We start from the raw sequence: 15617 nt of genomic DNA, 5'->3' as shown, positions 1-15617 counted from the left end.
AGAATGGGAATTATAACATGTATACTGTCATGTAAGAATTGAATCGCCAGTCCATGTCTGACGTAGGGTGCAGCTTGCTTGGGGCTGGTGCATGGGGATGACCCAGAGAGATGTTGTGGGGAGGGAGGTGGGAGGGGGGTTCATGTTTGGGAATGCATGTAAGAATTAAAGATTTTAAAATTTAAAAAAAAAAAAAAAAAGATGTTAGTCTTTGCAAATTGATCTATAGAGTCAACGCAATCCCAATCAAATCTTGGCAAGTACTCTTGTGGATATTGACAAACTGATTCTATAGTTTGTATGGAGAGGCAAAAGACAGACTAACCAACTCTATTGAAGGAGAAGAACAAGGTTGAAGACTGAAGCTACCTGACTTCAATATTTTCCATACAGCTACAGATCAAGACAGTGTGGTGCTGGTGAAAGAACAGACAAATAGAACAATGGAACAGAATGGTAAGCCCAGAAATTTACCCACATAAATCCAGTTAGCTGCTCTTTGACCAAATGGTTTTTTCAGCATAGTTGTTTCAACAAATGGTGCTAAAACAATTGGACAGCAACATGTAAGACAATGAATCTAGACACAGATCCTGTCCCCTTCAGAAAAAATTAGCTCAAAATGGGTTATAGACTTAAAAGCAAAATGAAAAGCTATCACACTCCTAAAAGATGACAGAGAAGAAAACTTAGATGAACTTGGGTGTAGTAATCACTGTTTAGAAATAGCATCAAAGGCATAACCCATGAAAGGAAGAACTGATAAACTGGAGTTCATTGAAATTAAAAAGTTGGAGGAAATATTTGTAAATAGTAAATAAATGACTATTATTCAACATACACAAAGAACTCTTAAAGCTCAACAATATGAAAATGAACAATTCAATTTAAAAAATGGGCAAAAGATCTAAACAGTCACCTCACCAATTATATACAGATAGGCAAACAAGTAAAAACGTTCTACATTGTGTATCATTAAAGAATTGCAAATAAAGCAATGATAAGATGTCACTAGGTGATCAGTCCTGGGTGTTCTTTGGAAGGACTGATGCTAAAGCTGAAACTCCAATACTTTGGCCACCTCATGCGAAGAGTTGACTCACTGGAAAAGACTCTGATGCTGGGAGGGATTGGGGGCAGGAGGAGAAGAGGACGACAGAGGATGAGATGGCTGGATGGCATCACTGACTCAATGGACATGAGTTTGGGTGAACTCCGGGAGTTGGTGATGGACAGGGAGTCCTGGTGCGCTGCAATTCATGGGATCACAAAGAGTTGGACACGACTGAGTGACTGAACTGAACTGAACTGACACACTTTGTAGAATGGTCCAAATCCAAAACACTGGTAGCACCAAGAAAACTTATGACCAAGCTAGACAGCATAGTAAAAATCAGAGACATTACTTTGCTAACAAAGGTCCATCTAGTCAAAGCTATGATTTTTCTAGTAGTCATGTATAAATGTGAGAGTTGGACCATAAAGAAAGCTGAGCGCAGAAGAATTGATGCTTTTGAACTGTGGTGTTGGAGAAGACTCTTGGGAGTCCCTTAGACTGCAAGGAGATCCAACCAGTCCATCGTAAAGGAAGTCGGTACTGGGCGTTCACTGGAAGGACTGATGTTGAAGCTAAAGCTCCAATACTTTGGCTACCTGATGCGAAGAACTGATTTCATTTGAAAAGACCCTGATGCTGGGAAAGATTGAAGGCAGGAGGAGAAGGGGACAACAGAAGATGAGATGGTTGGATGGCATCACTGACTCAATGGACATGAGTTTGGGTGAACTCCGGGAGTTGGTGATGGACAGGGAGGCCTGGTGTGCTACCGTCCATGGGGTCGCAGAGAGTTGGACACGACTGAGCAACAGAACTGAACTGAACTGAAATGAGTAGCACCAAATGCTGGGCAGGATGCAGGCCCCTGGAACGAGATCTCATTCATCACTAGAAAGAATACAGAATCTACAGCCACTTTGCAGGACAGTTCAGCAATTGCTTACAAAACTGAGCGTATTCTTTCCATATAACTCAACATTCATGCTCGATGGTGTTTACCTAAAGGAGCTGAAAAGTGATGCCCTCACAGAAACTCACAGAGGTTTTCATAGTAGCTTCATTCCTAATTGCCAAAACTCGGAAGCAACCAAAATGTCCTTCAGTCGGTGAGCAGATAAATAAACTATGGTATCCAGGCAATGAAATACTATTCAGCATTAAAAATAAGTGAACTATGAAGACATGAAAAGATGTAGAGGAAAAAACTACTTAATTTTTTTTTTTGAGAGACTTAAATGCGTAGTACAAAGATGCAAAGATCCAAAGTGAAAAGGCTACATATTATACAGTTTCAATGAACTTTGGGTGATTTTGATGGGTCAGTGTAGGTTCACTGATGGTAACAAATACCCCACCTTGGGGGGATGTGGATAATGGTGTGGCTGTGCATGCATAGAGGCAGAGCGTATACAGACATCTCTGCACCTTCTGTTCAGTTTTGCTGTGAACCTAAAACTACTCTAAAACATAAAGTGTATTAAAGGGAATTAAAGTCAATACAAAATAGTTGGAAAAAATGTGATTTTGTGTGTAAAGTACTTAGAACAGTGATGAGCACTTAATAAATTCTAGTAGTTATGGTTACATCCATCTCCCCTCAGAGTTCCAATGAAGCTGGAAGTCGAGTCTATTTTGTCCCTAACCCTGGGCAGAGAGACTCTGAACAAAGAATTAAGACGAAAATTCAGATTTTATAGCAATAAACCTATTCTTTCCTCCTACATTTCCCTTCCAAGTCCGTTTTCACAATACATCAACTTAGATATACATATTTTTCTGTTATCTCTCTTACTTAATCAACCATTTCCCTGGATTCAGCCCACTGGAAATCATTCTTATCAAAATTAATGACAATATATTTTAGCCATCTGAATGAAATCCCATTTTTGGGGAGTTTTGTTTTTTTTTTTTTACTTTTTATCTGGGAATGTTAAGACCCTTGTTAGGTATTTAACAGTGGACTAAATTATCAGAAATTAATTTCCATGAATAAGAGCCCTGTGACAAAGTTTAAGTAGAGGTTGTTGACAAAATCAACGCTGACTAGCAGCATAGAAATCACAAAACATGTACTGACTTCTGTTCCATCATTATGAATAGTGATAGCACAGACATCTGCCTGGACCAGCTTCTACAGCTGATAATAACCTCAGAGTAGTTAATATAAATATCTAAAGGGCCCACTGGCATTTATAGTTACAGCCTTGGGATTCCAAACTCACCTGTCCTAAGATGGGAAGGTACAGAACAGACAGAGAGGCCAAATTTGATAATTTATGAGGAATATTTGGTTTGTGTGTAGTTGAAATGCAAAATCTGGTTAAAATGACAATACATGGCAACTAGAACAATAATGAATATTCAGTTTAAAAAATGTAGTCTGTCAGTCAGATGTTCTTTTTTTGTGCTGCTGTTATATAATTCTAGCAACCTTTCAAAAAGAAAACACCCTGACTCTCATTTTACAGATGAATAAACAGAGGCAAATGAAGTGACAGTTTGACCAGGTCCGGCTGGTGATTAAGTGGGTCCAGATGCCAACCCAGAACTTCTTGAGTCCAGAGTGTCACTTCATGTCTATGCTGCAGAAGGACAGACATGCAGGGACTGTGTTCATGGGGATGCCAACATTTCCTGGAGTGGCAATCAGACAGAATGTGAGATCCTAGCCCTTAGGGGAGAGAGGGGAAGGTGAGGGCCCATCGCAAGGGCAGAGAGCTGAGAGGTGCCGGCTGCACACGGGGAGGGCCCGGGGGTCCAGCCCCACTCTTCCATGGTAGGGATGTTGGCCTGTGTATCACATGCTCCAAGGTTCATGTCCAGGCAGGAACAAACACGGCCATGTTACCTTCTGGCCCCGGGACCAGGAGCCCCTCCTGACAGTGGCATCTTGGGCAGGAATAGACCTTCAGGGGAGGGTGACCAATCCATCGCTTTGGCAAAGTCTAACTGGAAAATTCTGAGAGAGATGGGAATACCAGACCACCTGACCTGCCTCTTGAGAAATCTGTATGCAGGTCAGGAAGCAACAGTTAGAACTGGACATGGAACAACAGACTGGTTCCAAATAGGAAAAGGAGTACATCAAGGCTGTATATTGTCACCCTGCTTATTTAACTTATATGCAGAGTATATCATGAGAAATGCTGAACTGGAAGAAACACAAGCTGGAACCAAGATTGCCGGGAGAAATATCGATAACCTCAGATATGCAGATGACACCACCCTTATGGCAGAAAATGAAGAGGAACTAAAAAGCCTCTTGATGAAAGTGAAAGTGGAGAGTGAAAAAGTTGGCTTAAAGCTCAACATTCAGAAAACGAAGATCATGGCATCCAGTCCCATCACTTCATGGGCAATAGATGGGGAAACAGCGGAAACAGTGTCAGACTTTTGTTTTTTGGGGGCTCCAAAATCACTGCAGATAGTGATTGCAGCCATGAAATTAAAAGACGCTTACTCCTTGAAAGGAAAGTTATGACCAACCTAGATAGCATATTCAAAAGCAGCGACATTACTTTGCCGACTAAGGTCCGTCTAGTCAAGGCTATGGTTTTTCCAGTAGTCATGTATGGATGTGAGAGTTGGACTGTGAAGAAGGCTGAGCACCGAAGAATTGATGCTTTTGAACTGTGATGTTGGAGAAGACTCTTGAGAGTCCCTTGGACTGCAAGGAGATCCAACCAGTCCATTTTGAAGGAGATCAGCCCTGGGATTTCTTTGGAGGGAATGATGCTAAAGCTGAAGCTCCAGTACTCTGGCCACCTCATGTGAAGAGTTGACTCATTGGAAAAGACCCTGATGCTGGGAGGGATTGGGGGCAGGAGGAGAAGGGGACGACAGAGGATGAGATGGCTGGATGGCATCACGGACTCAATGGACGTGAGTTTGGGTGAACTCCGGGAGTTGGTGATGGACAGGGAGGCCTGGCGTGCTGCGATTCATGGGGTCGCAAAGAGTCAGACACGGCTGAGCAACTGAACTGAACTGAACTAGCAATTAAAACATCCTTAGTTCTCTTCGCATGAGGTGGCCAAAGTACTGGAATTTCAGCTTCAGCATCATTCCTTCCAAAGAAATCCCAGGGCAGATCTCCTTCAGAATGGACTGGTTGGATCTCCTTGTAGTCCAAGGGACTCTCAAGAGTCTTCTCCAAAGATAGCTTCAATGAGCATTAAAATTTAATAATGTCACCTTTTGCATGTGATACCTTGCTTTCTTGTCCAGGTAAAAATATTTGAAATGCTTCTGTGTAAACTGTTGGTTAAAATAAAATACATTAACAACCTATTAAAACAAATTCTACATTGCATTTCTTAAGTTTTCCAAGGAAATTTTTCTTTGAGTCAGCATCAAATTCGATGTATCTGAAACCAAAGGCATCCTTTTCTCTCCTTTTTTCTTTCTTTCTTTTTTTTTTTAATGTGGACCATTTTAAAAGTCTTTATTGAATTCTTTATAATATTTTGTCTGTTTTATGTTTTGATTTACTGGCCTTGAGGCATGTGGGATCAAAGTTCCCTGATGAGGGATCAAAGCCACAGCTCCTGCAGTAGAAGGTGAAATCTTCACCACTGGAGAGCCAGACAAGTCAGTGGATCCCTTTCTGAAATGTATGGATAAACTACAAATTCTTTAAGGACAAGGACCATGTCCAAATCATGTCTTTGTACCTAATATTCAGCATAATGCTAAATTTTTAATAGTATTTGCTTAGCAGCAGCAGCAGCAGTAATTTCTGAATGGTTGAATTAGTTTAGCTGTAAAAATCCTGCTTTGAATTGTATATGCTGATACACATATTATTTTCTCCATTAATCAGTATAGTAAGATACAAATTGATTTTAAAAAGTTAATTTGGAATTTAATCATTAACAAATACACACATTTATCTAAATTGAAAAATTCTTAAACAAAATGGTTCTTAGATCTCTTTAAAATAAACAGTCTTTACCTTAACATTGAATGAATCACACAGTGGTCTAGCATATTCACCTTCCACACTTCAAATGACTCCAACACTCTCCCATGTTTCTTACCATTTTTCTATCTGTTGTCTATCTATCATCTACCTATTCATCCACCAACTATCTCATCTATTCTCCACCTGTTATCTATCTAATCTACCAATTCATCTATCATTTATGTATCCATCTGATCAAACTATGACTTCAATATTATTTTGGTAGAGAAAGCCTTCAGAACGTTATCTTGGAAAACCACAGAATTGTGAAATTTTGAAATGAGCATTCTGTAATCTCATTTTAAACAAAAGCAATATGATGAATCATATATTCCAAATAAAAATAGACTGGAATTTCCAAACCAGATATTAAAATATTTATTAACATGCACTCAGTGTCTGTCTGCATATCAAAAGGAATTATGTTTTCATTAGACACTGCTGTTAGTTCTTGCTCAGTTCTTTTTGACTTAGGTCCAAAGAGATTCACATAGTTATCACTGGGGAAAAGTGGACCAAAAGAGAGGAAGCTCTTTGTTATTTGGAGACTCTGTGTTTCTAAATAGTGGGGGATGGTGCTAGCGGTGTGAGCGACAGTAAACAGCATGGGAAAGGATTTGCTCTTGGGCACTTTGCAATGACTTCTTTTTCTAACTCCCTTTTAAACATCTATGCCAAATATAATCATATTGTTTATGGGGAAGAATGAGGATAGGGTCAAGACTATGTTCTATTACTTTCAAAATTTATTATTTTAAATACAAAGGTCATTATAGAGATTGGTATTTACCAGAGTATTGTTTTGGATGATTTATCCTGTAAATAAATTTGATGGTTGAAAATGCATATTAATAATAAACTTGCCTACATTTGTTCAGGTCAGCACATCTCAATCCTGTTTGGCCAGAGACACTACTTTCCCCCCATATCCCTCACATCCTCCTGCACACGCTTTGCAGAAGTTGGGGAGGCCGCGGATGTGTGCCAGGCTCAGATTCTGTCCCTTGATGATGCACAATCTCCCCTGTGTACACAGCACACCCACTTAGATACATATCCCCCCACGAGGAGAGATTTAAGTCGTATTTTAAATATTCTTTGGTCAAAAATTTTCTCTAGCTCTTAATTCTAAAGTCCTCCCACAAATGTCCTCAAATTTGCACAATTGTACCCTAAAGACAGGCTTGCCAGGTGGCTCAGTGATAAAGAACCCGCCTGCCAATGCAGGAGAAGTGAGTTCAATCCCTGGGCTGGGAAGATCCCCTGCAGGAGGGCATGGCAACCCACTCCAGGACTCTTGCCTGGAAATTCCCACAGACAGAGGAGCCTGGGGGCTGCAGTTCATGAGACCACAAAAAAGTTGGACACGACTTAGCAACTGAACAGCAACAACCCTAATGACACCTTTGCCCCTATTTGCTTAATTCTTATTTACCCCACTGGGGAGCAAGGGATCCCCCACTTTAAATAAAAAGACAGCTGCAGGCATAACACCCGAGATGGAACACACGAAATAAAACAGATGTTTATTCCTTAAACACACCCGCCACCCCCAGAAGAGGACACTGCAACTCACGCAGGACTATGTGGGAGATCCGCTGGGGAGCAAAGAGAACCAGCTGTGCGGTGAGGAGCAGGTTCGTAGTAACAAGAAAGGGGAGGTGTCCCTGGCCCCTGCGGAAGGATGTGGTTGGCCAATTTGAATAGTTATGGGTCCGGCAGGGGAGGGAAACCTCCCGGTTGAGGACGGGGGGCGGGGTCCACAGCTGGTTCATCTGATAGGGCATGTGTGTGCGTGCTAAGTCACTGCAGTCATGTACGACTCTTTGCAACCCTATAAGGCTCCTCTGTCCATGGGATTCTCCAGGCAAGAATACTGAAGTGGGTTGCCATGCCCTCCTCCAGGGGATCTTCCTGCCCCAGGGATTGAACCCGTCTCCTGCATTGGCAGGCAGGTTCTTTAACACTAGCACTACACAGGAAGCCCTGATGGGGGGCAGGCAGGTGGAAAATCTTCCCTGCTGTGGGTGGGGTTCATCTGTAGTAAGAGCTGGGGGCTCTTTGTTGACTTGTGGGGATTTCTGAGATGCAAAGGTGTCAGGACCCCTGAGATGTCAGACGTCACAGAGCTCCAGGGTGGAGTGCTCCAGGGTGGGGTGGCCCAGGGTGGAGTGCTCCAGGGCAGAGTGGCCCAGGCTGTGCCTGCCCTCTGGGTGCCCCAGCAGCACTGATTCACTTGGAATTCAGAGGCAGCCAGGCTTCACCCAGCAGCGGGTCTGGTGATCCCCCAGTACTGTGCCTTTGCTCTGCCCGTTGATGGCGGCTATTATACTTGATTCATTGCACGCCATTGATCTTGGAAATTTTGATTAATGACAGGGAAACCTGAAAAGTTCAGAGTTTGGCTTTGGTTCAAATGAGCACCCAGAAGTTCAGACACTTAATTCAAACTGTCTAAACCTCTTGGATAAGCAAACGGGGTTATGCCAAAGGAGTCTGAAAACTCTCCTGGAAACAACCCCTCTCTTGGAAATTTCTGGTGTTCCCTGCTACTACTCAGAACACAGACTCTAAACACTACAAAGACGTTACTTCTTTCTTGCATTTGTTCTGCTCAGTTACTTCTGGCCAGAGCCCAGGTTTTTAGGTTTTCGGAAGGGTAGCAGATCGCAGTGGGGAAGTTCAGGGTGGCATTGACTGCCATCGTTCCACTCGGCGGGGGCACATGTTTAATGCACCTGGGCACACAAAGAGATGCAAGCACATCAGCTCCCAGGGTTCAGAGTAGCCAGTTGTCTATTTATCCCTGGGAAACTGACTTTTCTTTTTTTTAGATCCGTGAGAATGCGCTAGCAGAATGTGACTGTGCAGGCGTCATTGAGACAAAGTAGGAGGCTGATAAATGACACTGGGAGAAATTCCCTCCAAAATACACAGTTAACTCTTCTCAGGTCTTTTTCTTAATTCAGGCAGTCAAGCCTGAGAAATAGATCATTCTTGGGCTCCAAAATCAGTGCTGATGATGACTGCAGTTATGAAATTAAAAGACACTTGGTCCTTGGAAGGAAAGCTATGACCAACCTAGACAGCAAATTAAAAAGCAGAGACATTACTTTGCCAGCAAAGGTAAGTCTAGTCAAAGCTATGGTTTTTCCAGTAGTCTTGAATGGATGTGAGAGTTGGACCATAAAGAAGGCTAAGCACTGAAGAACTGATGACTTCAAATTGTGGTGCTGGAGAAGACTTGAGAGTCCCTTGGACTGCAAGGAGATCAAACCAGTCAATCCTAAGGAAAATCAACCCTGCATATTCACTGGAAGGACTGATGCTGAAGTTGAGGCTTCAGTACTTTGGCCACCTGCTACGGAGAACAAACTCATTAAAAAAGATCTTGATCCTGGGAAAGATTGAAGGCCAAAGGAGAAGGGAGTGACAGGGGATGAGATGGTTAGATAGCATCACTGGTGCAATGGACATGCATCTGCGATAGTGAAGGACAGGGGAGTTTGGAGTGCTGCAGTCCATGGGATTGCAAAGAGTCTAACATGACTAAGCAACTGGACAATAACAAACGGCTGTGCTCTACAGGTCAAAAAGCATGACACTCTCAGGTTCAGAGGGAAAAACAGTGGGAAAAAAGGCTCTTGAATGAGAACATTTAAGAAACTTATCTAACCCTCTACCCCTAAACACACCCCCCATCCCATTGTTCAAACCAAGGGTTCATTAGCCACGGTTCCCTATGTATCTGGGTTCTTGAGTTTGGCAGTGTGAAAGTTTTAGAAGGTACCAGGGTACATGTGGCAATATGTCCTCCCACAGGGCTCCCCTGTGATTGATGCCGATCTAAGTATTGTTTGCACTAAGTGACCTATTTCAGCTCCTTTGAGATCAAACAATAGCACGAATGTCTGCATTATAATGAGAAACTCTAATAAGATCTGAAATATCCTGCATTATTTAGAAAATAAACAAAAATTTCTGACCTTGGACATTTGCCTGTTTCAGGTGCGCTACAAACCTCAGGAAGTGTTAAAATAAGCATTGACCATGACCTTGCAACTCCGAATTCTGGGTGAGTCTCCGCTCTTCTCTCTGTGTCATAGGCCGTTCACCTGAATGTAAACAACACCTTCTGTACACCTGAAAAGTGGCGTACACCTGAAAAGAGGTTCTTCACATCTGAAAAGTGGGCTTCCCTTGTGGCTCAGCTGGTAAAGAATCCACCTGCAATGCGGGAGACCTGGGTTAATCCCTGAGTTGGGAAGATCCCCTGGAGAAGGGAAAGGTGACCCACTCCAGTATTCTGGCCTGGAGAATTCCATGGACACAGTCCATGGGGTCGCAGAGTTGGACACGACTGAGCGACTTTCACTTTACACCCGAAAGAAGGTAGGAGAACTGATAATAATTCATATTTTCCCAAATTGCAAAACTGTCGATTTTGAGTGAAAAAAAAAATCAAAAAACAAAATCGTCAGCTCCTGCTGAATGAAAAGGAGAACCCATTTGAACACCAAATATTGTCATGGTATTTATAATATTGCTGCACCATATCCTTGCCATGGTTCAAGTTTATCTGAGCAATAAACATATAGCAGCTTTGAACTTTAGTGATATGTTCGCTTATAGGGAATATGCAAGTTGATCACTCAACAACGAAATAGTAAATTCTGAATAATTCTAGAACATTACAGATGATCAATAGAAAATATTATTCAGTTCAGTTCAGTTCAGTCGCTCAGTCGTGTCCGACTCTTTACGACCCCATGAATCGCAGCACGCCAGGCCTCCCTGTCCATCACCATCTCCTGGAGTTCACTCAGACTCACGTCCATCGAGTCCGTGATGCCATCCAGCCATCTCATCCTCTGTCATCCCCTTCTCCTCCTGGCCCCAATCCCTCCCAGCATCAGAGTCTTTTCCAATGAGTCAACTCTTCACATGAGGTGGCCAAAGTACTGGAGTTTCAGCTTTAGCATCATTCCCTCCAGAGAAATCCCAGGGCTGATCTCCTTCAGAATGGACTGGTTGGATCTCCTTGCAGTCCAAGGGACTCTCAAGAGTCTTCTCCAACATCACAGTTCAAAAGCATCAATTCTTTGGCGCTCAGCTTTCTTCACAGTCCAACTCTCACATCCATACATGACCACAGGAAAAACCATAGCTTTGACTAGACGGACCTTAGTCGGCAAAGTAATGTCTCTGCTTTTGAATATGCTATCTAGGTTGGTCATAACTTTCCTTCCAAGGAGTAAGCGTCTTTTAATTTCATGGCTGCAGTCAGCATCTGCAGTGATTCTGGAGCCCCCAAAAATAAAGTCTGACACCAATTTTATATAATAATTTAATTTTGAAATTAAAGCTAATGCTTAAGATCTATACATTTCTAGTTTATTATTTTTTATAAACATAAAATTTGAATTTTTAATATTTTATATTAAAGTATAATAATTACTTTAATTATAAATACTTACAAGGCTAATATTACAAACATGTAAAGAGACACTTCTGTGCCACATATTTGGTGGGTGCTATTCTAATTTGCCAATATTATATTTTATTTATTTATTAGGCTTTTAAATTTTCTTTTCTTCTCACGGTCTTTCCATGAAGAAATTTATGGAAGTAAATAGACTCATATTGGATTAGCATATAAACATCTTCTGTACAAAATTTTACCTTGTTAAGGTACGATTACGGCCAATGAAGGGTAAACACTGATGTTCTCTCTCTCTCTGGATGGCAGTCCTTAAGATCAGTTGGCACTTGAAAAATTGTGACCTTCCTCCCCTTCTCTGAGAAACATTGTTTCCTTACATAACATGACCCGAAGGTGACCTCACGGTTGCTCTTGTAGGCTCTGGCTGCTGGAGTTTAGGCGGTCACCAGGTGGTCAGAGAAGCTCATTTTGTCTTGTAAAATGTAGGAATCTTTGTTCAGCCAGTTGCCCTTTGGCGTGGGCCCTACTGCTTACTTTCCTAGGTACTGACCCTCCAAGCAATGCATACTGAGTCGGGGAAAGGGAAACTGGAAACAGACATGGAAAAATGACTTTCCAACTGATGGCAATGTTACCAAATGCCAACAACTATATTTTGTTGGCCACAGTTCTCTTCAACCATGACTGCAGGAGGGAGTTTGGCAGAATGGCTTCCGGAATTAGAAAGAAGGTGTCGTTGGGCTGGGCCTCCTCCCCATGTGGCTCTTCTTTCCTCCTCCACCTCCCAGCGTCCAATTGCATCCAGCCTCCCTCCTCTACCATTTAAATCTGTCTATTTCAACACTTCCTGAGTCTTGGCTAAAACGTTAATCCTGTCATCTCAAGGCTCAGTTCAGTTCAGTTGCTCAGTCATGTCTGACTCTTTGCGACCCCATGGACTGCAGCATACCAGGCTTCCCTGTCCATCACCAACTCCCAGAGCTTACTCAAACTCATGTCCATTGAGTTGGTGAAGCCATCCAGCCATCTCATCCTCTTGTTGTCCCCATCTCCTCTCGCCTTCAATCATTCCCAGCATCAGGGTCTTTTCCAACGAGTCACCTCTTAGTATCAGGTGGCCAAAGTATTGGAGTTTCAGCTTCAACATCAGTCCTTCCAATGAATATTCAGGACTGATTTCCTTTAGGATTGACTGGTTGGATCTCCTTGCAGTCCAAGGGACTCTCAAGAGTCTTCTCCTACACCACAGTTCAAAAGCATCAATTCTTTGGTGCTCAGCCTTCTTTATGGTCCAACTCTCACATCCATACATGACTACTGGAAAAACCATAGCTTTAACTAGACAGACCTTAGTCGGCGAAGTAATGTCTCTGCTTTTGAATATGCTATCTAGGTTGGTCATAGCTTTTCTTCCAAGGAACAAGCATCTTTTAATTTCATGGCTGCAATCACCATCTGTATTGATTTTGGAGCCCCCAGAAATAAAGTCTGTCACTGTTTCCACTGTTTCCCCAACTATTTGCCATGAAGTGATGAGACTGGATGCCATGATCTTAGTTTTCTGAATGTTGAGCTTTAAGCCAACTTTTTCACTCTCCTCTTTCACTGTCATCAAGAAGCTCTTTAGTTCTTCACTTTCTGCCATGAGGGTGGTGTCATCTGCATATCTGAGGTTATTGATATTTCTCCTGGCAATCTTGATTCCAGCCTGTGCTTCATCCAGCCCAGCATTTCTCATGATGTACTCTGCATATAAGTTAAATAAGCAGGGTGACAATATACAGCCTTCACACACTCCTTTCCCAATTTGGAACCAGTCTGTTGTTCCTTGTCCAGTTCTAACTGTTGCTTCCTGACGTGCATACAGATTTCTGGTCTGGTATTTCCATCTCTTATTGTCTCAAGGCTCAGACAGTGTGTTTCATCCATCAGTGCTCTGGGAATTAGGACCGAATTTGGATGAAGATCAGTCAGAGATGAATGGCAAGATCTATAAACCTCAGGGCACTCAGAGCCCCTCAAAGTACTTACCTTTGTGATTATGTACATGTATGTCCCTTCCTCAACTTACCTGCCATTTCAGTTCAGTCACTTTGTTGTGTCTAACTCTTTGAGACGCCATGGACTGCAGCACACCAGGTTACCCTGTTCATCACCAAACTCTCGGAGTTTACTCAAACTCATGTCCATTGAGTCAGTGATGCCACCCAACCATCTCATCCTCTGTTGTCCCCTTCTCCTCCCGCCTTCAATCTTTGCCAGCATCAGTGTCTTTTCCAACGAGTCAGCTCTTAGTATCAGGTGGCCAAAGTGCAACTTACTTGCATTGCTTCCCAAAAGGTGTGCTAGGAATGAAAACCACGGAGCTTGCGGTGGGCGGCTGGCCCAGGGGGAGCCTTCACTGGATAGTTTCGACCCTGTCATGGTTGATCCTCATTAACTACCATCTGTGACTCTAATGAAGAACTTGGCCCATGCTGGGCATTTATCTGACATGAGTCACAACTACCCTTCCACAATGATTCTGTTCCTCAAAATTTGGCTTTAAAAGAACCTAGAACCTATTATACAGAATGAAGTGAGTCAGAAAGAGAAAGATAAATACTGTATTCTAACGCATATATACGGCATCTAGAAAAACGGTACTGAAGAATTCATTTATAGGGCAGCAGTGGAGAAACAGACATAGAGGAAAGACTTACAACATGGGGAGAGGGGAGGAAAGGGTGAGATGTATGGAAAGAGTAACGTGGAAACTTACATTACCACATGTAAATTAGCCAATGGGAATTTGCTGTATGGCTCAGGAAACTCAAACACGGGGTCTATATCAACCTAGAGGGGTGGGATGGGTAGGGAAATGGGAGGGAGGTTCAAAAGGAAGGAGATGTATGTATACCTATGGGTGATTCATGTTGAGGTTTGACAGAAAACAGCAAAATTCTGTAAAGCAATTATCCTTCAATAAAAAATAAATTAATTAAAAAAAAAGACTTGGGGTGCTAGAAGAAGGCCTTGTCCTGATTTGCTCCCCTAATCTTCATCTAGCCTCCCGGGATTTCTCCTTTCTTGGAACTAATATACAGAAGTTACTTTCTCCAGCATCAGCGTGACAGCGAACTCTGTCACGGAATGATTTGCATAGGAATGAGTACACTCAGACCTTGAAACAAAGCGGAGGGAGCTTAAAATATCGCTTCCAGTGCCTGCTGAATATCACATGTATGTAATTAAAAACCAAACATTTCTTTCTCATATCACTGATAGAACAGAGCAACGCGTGTAGATTCAGTTTGTTAGAAACCCCTCAAAATGGTCCTGCATCATCGTGTTCCATGTGTTCTATTCTGCTCTGAAAACTTGATATGTAATAAGTATAAAATACCACCTGGGTTAAAAATAGAAGCTATTTCCCCAAATCAGCCAGGCCATATCCTGCCATTCAGGAAGGTTTCCCTCCTAAGCTGGTGACTCTCCTCCTTCAAGGAAGAAATCTCAATGACATATTTGAGAACATAGTTTAGTGTGCAGTGATCTGGACCCAGGCAGTTCTTGCATAAAGGAGAACAGGATTGCTTTGAAGGATCAGATTTAGGAAAATGAACTTGTGTAATTTTAAATAAGAAATGAAGTGACTACAGGTTTTGCTTCATAATATGAATGTGATAAAAATATATCATAAAAACTGAAATTTTCTGGTTTCTCCAAATGCAAAGCTTACTCTGGATGTGAGTGTCATTTCAGGTTCAGTATTTGATCCTTTCAGACTGTGGGCAGACCCCTCTGTACGTGCCTGGAGCATCTTCTTGATCAAATCAGAGCATCTCAGGGCTGAAAGGGATTGTAAAAGCCATCAGTCCACCCAACTCAGTGTCTGAATCCACAAAGTGACTTGCCAAGTTTAGATAATGCAGCTGAGACTGTTTATATGTTACAAATTGTCTAAATTAATAGTTATAAAAAGAACTAATAAGACATAAATACTTCATTCAGATTCCCTCCCTTACCTAATAAACAGTGATGCTTGAACAGCTGTAAATTCTCTCAAAAATAAATTCCATCACAAATGTGAATTTGAATGGCATGTCTGATTTATGGATAGTGCTGATTTAGAGTTTTTCTATATCACTTGGTTGGTCCATCTGGCTATTTTT

The sequence above is a fragment of the Capra hircus genome, chromosome 24, assembly GCF_001704415.2.
Source record: "Capra hircus breed San Clemente chromosome 24, ASM170441v1, whole genome shotgun sequence".
NCBI classification, from domain to species: Eukaryota; Metazoa; Chordata; class Mammalia; order Artiodactyla; family Bovidae; genus Capra; species Capra hircus.
The sequence above is the reverse complement of the archived record's forward strand: the minus strand, read 5'-3'. Positions refer to the sequence as shown.